The sequence below is a fragment of the Scyliorhinus torazame genome, chromosome 14 (genome assembly GCF_047496885.1).
Source record: "Scyliorhinus torazame isolate Kashiwa2021f chromosome 14, sScyTor2.1, whole genome shotgun sequence".
NCBI classification, from domain to species: domain Eukaryota; kingdom Metazoa; phylum Chordata; class Chondrichthyes; order Carcharhiniformes; family Scyliorhinidae; genus Scyliorhinus; species Scyliorhinus torazame.
In genome coordinates, this window is record NC_092720.1 from 168,992,904 (window position 1) to 169,000,824 (window position 7,921).

The following is a 7,921-nucleotide window of genomic DNA, read 5'->3' on the forward strand; positions in this document are numbered from 1 at the left end:
GAAAGCGACGGGGATTGAAAAGAAAGAAAGAATCGGAACAAAGAGCAGCGGGCAGACCGCAAACAGAGACAATACGATCACGAACTGTACACACGTGTTTGGTGCACTGTGCGGGACTGTGCTAACTCATTCCCGGGCTCGTTCCACCTCTCAATGCAATGGGGGGAAGCGAAGCAAGGTAAACGAGGGTGAGAAAGGTGGACAGGAGGGCGAGACAAGGGCTAGCAAAAGGATGGTAAAACAAGACCAGGGCAGGGCAAGTGCTGGGAGGGGGGGCTACCGTGCGAGCGAGGAGGGCTAACACGGGAGGGCAGGAAGAAAGGAGGGCCGCGGCGCGCTTCTCAGGGGAGAGGGAGCGCCTGGCACAAAGGGGGGGGGCAGGGCAGAAGGGGGGAAGAACATGGGGGGGGACAGAGGAACAGGGACTAAGGGGGGGGGGAGAGGAGTTGGGGAGAGAGCGCAGAACAAAAGAGAAGAAAAGGGAAGGGTGAGGTAGATAAGCAGCATGAACACAGGCCTCGGCAGGCATGTAGCAGGGTGAGGAACCAAGATGGCGCCACAAACAGCAATTCGGGATGGCTGCAAGGCGGAGGGAGACCCTGGAGTGCAGGGGCGCAGCCACGTGGCGTACACACAGCTGGCGGCCATGGTGGGTGCCCCCTGGACAAAAGGAAACTCCGGGGCCCTGGGGCCCGACCTCATGGTGAGAGCGGCGACCGTGGCCATTTTGTATGGCCCCCTAACGAAGGGAAACCCCGGAGGGCAGGGGCGCATCCACCAGGTAGGTATGGGTGACCCTGCAGGACTGGGAGGTCAAAAAACCCCCACCAGGATTGTTACCTGGAACGTAAGGGGACTCAACGGCTCGGTGAAAAGATCCAGAGTCTTCACCCACCTAAGAAGCCTGAAAGCAGGCATAATTTACCTACAAGAGACGCACCTGAGGGAGAAGGACTAACGGCTGGTAAGAAAGGGCTGGGTGGGACAGACATACCATTCATGCTATGGGACGAGGGCTAGGGAGGTAGCAATATTAATTAGTAAGAGGACGAGGTTTACGGAAACCAAGACAGTTACGGACCCAGGGGGACGTCATGGTCAGCGGTGTCCTGGAAGGGGCACCGGTCGTACTGGTAAATGTGTACGCTCCAAACTGGGATGACACAGAATTCATAAAGACCATGGCAGAAATCCCCGACCTTGACACACACCGACTGATCATGGGGGCGGTGACTTCAACTGTGTACAGGACCCACTGACCGACCGATCAAACCCCAGAGCAGGGAAAAAGACAGGCATGGCTAGGGAACTAGGAGCATTTATGGAGCAGATGGGAGCAGTGGACCCATGGAGGTTCCTGCACCCGGGAGAGAAGGAATTTTCATACTTCTCACAAGTACACAAGGTATACACCCGAATCGACTTCTTTGCAGTGGGGAAATCGGTGCTTCCAGGGATCACTGGAACAGAGTACTCCGCGATCGTTATCTCTGACCACGCTCCACACTATATGGATGTGAGGTTGGAAACAGGCCGTGTCCAGCGACCCATGTGGAGGCTGGACACGGACCTCCTGGCCGACAAGGCCTTCTGTCAGAAAACATCGCGGGCCATAGGCGACTATGTGAGTAACAACCAAAACGGGGAGGTCTCACCCTCCATGTTCTGGGAGGCACTGAAGGCCGTGATTAGAGGAGAGATCATAACCTACAAGGCAAGCAGATATAGGGAAGAGAGTGTGGCCAGGCAACAACTGGTGGACTCCATCCTGGAAGTCGACAGAAAATACTCCGAGGCCCCGACCATAGAGCTGCTGGCGGAGAGAAAAAAGCTGCAAATGGACTTTAACCTGCTACCCACTAGGAAAGCAGTGTACTAACTCCGTCAGACACGGGGGACCTTCTACGAACACGGAGACAAGGCTGACCGCCTATTGGCTCACCAGCTGAGAAAGCAGGCAGCCACAAGGGAAATAGCGCAGGTAAAGGATAGCAGAGGCAGACTGGTAACAGAACCAAAGGAGGTCAATCGGGCATTTGAGACCTTCTACCGGGGACTGTACACCTCCGAGCCCCCCAACGGGGACGCGATGATGAAACAGTTCCTAAACGGACTGGAACTACCAGTTGTGGGGGAAGATAGACGGGCGGAGCTGGAAGAACCAACAGACCTGGGAGAAATCATGGAGAGCATCAGCTCCATGCAAGCGAGGAAGGCACCGGGACCCGATAGGTTCCCGGCGGACTTCTACAAACAATTTGCACCAGTCCTGGCCCCACACCTAAGGGACATGTTCGCGGACTCACTGGCAAGGGGCACCCTGCCCCCAACGCTAGCGCAGGCCATAATTTCACTGATACCTAAAAAAGATAAAGACCTGACGGAATGCAGATCATACAGACCCATTTCACTGCTGAACGTGGATGCGAAAATACTCGCAAAGGTTCTGGCCAAAAGGCTGGAGGGCTGTGTACCAGAGGTGGTCGCAGAGGACCAAACGGGCTTTGTCAAGGGTAGGCAGCTCACAGCGAACATCAGGCGGCTGCTGAACGTAATAATGACCTCCTCTGGGGAGAGAACACCAGAGGTGATCGTCTCCCTGGACGCAGAAAAGGCCTTCGATAGAATCGGAACGGTTTGGGCTTGGAGCGGGGTTCACCGCCTGAGTGATGCTCCTGTACAACGCTCCCAAAGCGAACGTCCGAACTAACACCACCAGCTCTAAATACTTCCAGCTGCAGAGAGGAACAAGACAGGCCTGCCCCCTGTCTCCACTCTTGTTCGCGCTAGCCATCGAACCCCTGGCGATAGCCCTGCGGGACGCGAAAAGCTGGAAGGCAATCCGGAGAGGAGACAGAGAGCACAGAGTCTCACTCTATGCAGATGACCTGCTCCTCTATGTCTCGAAGCCACAGGAAGGACTGAAGGCAATACTGCAAATGCTGAAAGAGTTTGGAACCTTTTTGGGCGACAAACTTATCCTGGGCAAAGCGAGGCATTCCCAGTGAACCCAAACGGGGCAGGGAGAGAGCTGGAGGGGCTCCCGTTCAAAACAGCCCAGAACAGATTCCGCTACCTGGGGATTCAGATAGCCAGAGACTGGAAACAGATCCACAAGTGGAACCTGACCTGCCTGGTGGAGGAAGTAAGACAAAACCTTCAAAGGTGGGGCCCACACCCACTCTCCCTGGCGGGGAGAGTACAGACGATCAAGATGAACGTACTGCCAAGGTTCCTCTTCCTGTTTAGATCCATTCCGATCTTCATCCCCAAGGCCTTTTTCCAAAACGTAGACAGCCTAATCATGGCGTTTGTGTGCCTAATCATGGCGTTTGTGTGGGGGGGGGGGGGGGGAAGAACCCGAGAATCCCAAAACAGACACTGCAAAGAAGGAAAATCAAAGGGGGCTTGGCCTTACCAAACCTACAATATTACCACTGGGCAGCAACGGCAGAAAGAGTGAGGGGATGGGTACAAGAACCCGAGACAGATTGGGTACAAATGGAGGAGGCATCCTGTAAAGGAATGTCCATCCGGGCCCTGGCTACAGCAGCACTCCCATCCTCCTCAACAAGATACACAACAAGTCCAGTGGTAGCGGCCATGCTGAGAACATGGACCCAGCTGAGACAACACTTTGGGATAACCAAAATGTCTCCCATGGCCCCCATCTGCGGCAATCACAGATTCCCCCCAGCCATGCTAGATACCACCTTCAAAAGATGAAGGCGGGGCGGGGGCACATTGACGGTCGGGGCTTCTACATAGGGCACAGACTGGCGACACTAGACAAACTGACGAGGAAGTGGAGACTAGCAAAAGGACAGGAAATGAGACACCTCCAAATAAAACACTTCCTCCGCAAAGAGACAGTGGGGTACCCTGGGGCCCCAGAAACCACACTACTAGAGGACCTGATAGGCACAAGCAACGAGAAGGGGGGACTATGTGGGAAAATATACGGTGAGCTACTGGACAGAGCCCGGACTCCACTGGACGAGATCAGACAAAAATGGGAGGACGAACTGGGGAAAGATGTAGGATGGCTACTCTGGAGCGAAGTACTGAGCAGGGTGAACTTCACGTCCGCCTGTGCAAAGCCTAATGCAGCTTAAAGTGGTGCACAGAACCCCTGACCAGAACCCGAATGAGCAGGTTCTTCCCAGAGGTGGAGGACAAATGTGAGCAGTGCCAGAGGGGCACGGCCAACCACACCCACATGTTTTGGGCTTGCCCCAAGCTTGCTGGGTTCTGGACAGCCTTCTCCGAGGCAATGTCCAAGGTTGTGGGGGTGAGAGTGAAGCCATGCCCAATAGTAGCAATCTTTGGGTATCGGAGCAGCCAGAGCTACACATGGGGAAGGGGGCCAATGCCCTTGCTTTCGCTTCCCTAATCGCACGCCGGAGAATCCTGCTCGGCTGGCGATCAGCAGCACCACCCACAGCTGCAGACTAGCTCGCTGACCTTTCGGAATTTCTCCACCTGGAGAACATTAAGTACGCCACCCGAGGGTCAGAGGAAGGCTTTCTGGATACTTGGGGGCAGTTTGTTGGTCTGTTCCAAAACCTGTTCGAGGCCAGCAATGAGGAGTAACTTAATAAGAATTATTTTTAAAACCAATGTGATGTGTATATATACAACCGTTTATAAATATGAGAAATGCCAATAAAAAAGACTTAAAAAAAAAAAATTTCTGTAAGAATATGCGTGCTATGTGAGCTGTGTGTGTGAGTGCTCTGCAGGTGTGTATGTTTGAGAGCTATATGAAAGTGTGAGTGAGTGTTTGTGAGCATGCGTTTGTGAGCGTGTTTATATGAGTGTTTGTGTGAAAGTGTCTATGTAGTGTGTTTGTGTGTCTGTCTATCTGAGCTGTGTGTAAGCTCACTGTGCTTTTATGTGTGAGCTGTGTAAATGTCCGTGTGGGTATTGTGGTGTTGGGTGCTCTGGTGCACAGATGAGCCAACACAGTTGTATGTGGTACAACTCTATTTTATTTTAACTCTTATAATACAGTTCGTTCTGGATACTCTGCACGTGCTGTCTCCCTGAGTGTGTCGTGTAGCAGGTCTGTCCTGGTCCTCCTCTCCAGCTAATACCAGGTGTCGTGTTTGTGCTTTTATATCTTTCTGTGATTGGTTGTGGTGGTGTGTGTTCTGATTTGTCTGTTGGTGTGTCTATCATGATGTGTGTGTTTGAATATCATGACATCCCCCCTTTTTACAAAGATATGTGCCTACGTGGTTATAAATATAATCGTGTCGTGAGTGCATCTAAGAGTGTGTGCGTGTGTTGTGTACAGCGTGTGTATATGACGTAACTATTTACATGGGGCGATGTCGGGTGCGTCACACTAACAAGGTTGTACCATAACAAAACATGAATGCGAGAAAAAAAACCAACTTGAACAGTGGTCCGGTCAGACGATATCTGGAACGATAAACAACAACAGTTTATAATACAGAAGTGTTTGACTTTTTGAACGTATGAACAGCGTTATAAGTCCAGTCTAATGGGTGCCGCCTCAAGAATAGGCTGGTCCTCAAGCCGGTTCAGCTGTGGAGATTTGGGTTCACACTGGTTTACCTTGGACTGTTGGAGGTGATGCTGTTGCCGAAGTCTCTACTTTTCCCTTTGTTGTACTTTGTGCAATGCTTGCTTTTTCATTCGTGCAAATATAACATTCAACATCTTTGTTAGTGTTGCCTTGGCTGTGGTTTGGTTCTGGTGGCGATGGAAGGGGCATGATCCATGGCATCTCCACAAAGTCATCCTTGGGAACCAGTGGAGGATCCGGCGTGTGCGTACGGTTCAGTTGCGAGCATGAAAGGCGGCGCAAAGCTCGCTGATTGCGCCTACGCACCAATCCATCCGCCCTGCATGCCAGGAACAAGGTGGAGTCTTTTTTCTTTTTATGTTTGTGGTGGACGGCATCTTGTAGCCGATGGGTCGTTGCCATCGAAGTAGCACCATCACTAATATCATGCAAGGCGATGACTGTGCCAGATGTGGAAGTTGGCCGAGACTGTGCACGCTGGTTCCGGCCACCTGCTGTGCCGGGAGGGCGACTCCGCAGAGAAACGTCGAAGCATGTCGCCTTGGAGAGAGAATTGTTGCTCGCATCAACGTCTGGCGATGGCGCGAATTGGTGTGTCCGTCTTGAACCGCCGGTGCTGGTCGCCACTGCCGACCCAGTGGGACTGCCACGCGATCCATTCCCTGTCGCCGTGGCATCTGCCGTCACCCTAAGCGTGCCATCACCGAGGCCGCGACACCGCCCGTCCGGAGCAAGGTCTGGCGTGCGCGAATCAGAGTCGGCGCTTGGCTGCTCCCCATCTGGAGTCCGGTCTGCCTTCCGTCGATGCTCCCCGTCCGGAGTCCCAACAGGTTCACTGGAGGCAGCCGAGATTCCCTGAAGCTGCACTTCTGGAGTCGGAACATGCAGGAATGCACCAACCAGTGGAGAGGCTCGAGCCATCGAGGGTGGAAGCGGTGCGCCGCCACCGCAGTCGTCAGTGGTCCCACCGTGATCATCGAGTGCCTCGGTACGCACTAGACGAGGTCTGTCACCTTGCACCTTTTGCATGGGAAGTGGGATGCTGTCGTCACTCGTCTCACATCCCGTGGATAGATCCTCATTAGCAGCTTGCTGTTCACTAGGGTTGGGTAAATTGTCAGAGTTTTCATCTGGTGGTGCACACCATGTCGGTGGACTGTCATTGTCTTGCCGTTGTCCTTCATTTGGGCTTTTCTTCTTTGGAATTTTAAATCTTCCCCCAGACATTGCAGAACCTTGTTTATTACCCCCAAATTCTCCCATATGTATGGTCTCGAATATAGGATCCAATGTTTCTATCGACATTGTACTATTTTCCAAAGAACATTCCGTTTCACTTTTCTTCTCAGGTACCTCATATGTATCTTTGTCTAATGTACATGCCTTCATGGTCTCTGGGTCTGATTTTGCTGGGACTGGCATGGTCACAGTCTCTCTTTTACTGTTCTCAATTGCCCACATTATACTCCCCATACATAACTGCTTAATCACTGGGGTTAGTGTGGTACAATGGATAATCGGGTCGACCTTATCTGCATCTTCACCATTAGTGGAAAGCACACTTGGTTCACTTGAAACTGCTGCGGGTTTTAAATTCGTTATCTGGCTACTCGATGTCGGTGTCCTCAGGATTCTTGCTCCAATGTTCTGCTCATTTATCAGTGGAGTGTGTATAGGTTCAATGCAATTAATGTTCCCCTCAAGGTTTGAAGAGTCATTACTGACTAACTGCTGGTCTCCGAAGTTGGGACTTTGCGGCGTTGTGTTGAAGGGAGACATTTGTCCCTGCTGTAGGTATGATTCAGGTTGTGTTATTTCCATTACCTGAGGATCAATGTCTTGTCCATTTTTTCGATCCGTACTAAAACACTGGCAATTCTCAGTCTGCTCCTTGCAAGTTAAACATTCAATTAATTTCTTTAGCAAATCCTCAGCATCCTTCTGTGACCGTGCAGCATTATTAATCTCTGTTCGGCTATAATGATCCTGAAGGTCAGCGCATAAACCTTTTTTCTTCGGGCTTGGAAGAGGCGATTCCTTTGGCTTGTCTTCAGTTGGGCTTGAACAGTCTTCAGCGCTGTGCCCTTCATTGTAGCATGAGAGACCGTCATGGTCATGCTGCTGTGTAGTGGAGCATGGTAGGCTGTTATAGCCTTCTTGCTGTTCACGTGAGCATGGCAGACTTGCATCGTCTGCCGCTGGTTGGTCAGGAGAGGTTGCTAGACCCTCATGGTCTTGTTCCTGCAAGGACCGCACATTGGAGTCTTGCGTTGCTTCTATCGTGGAGGCTGTCCACGAGCTCTCTGTGGAGGCTTGTGACACTGGAGTCACTTCTTGTTCGTGCAAGGACTGCGCTCTGGAGTCTTG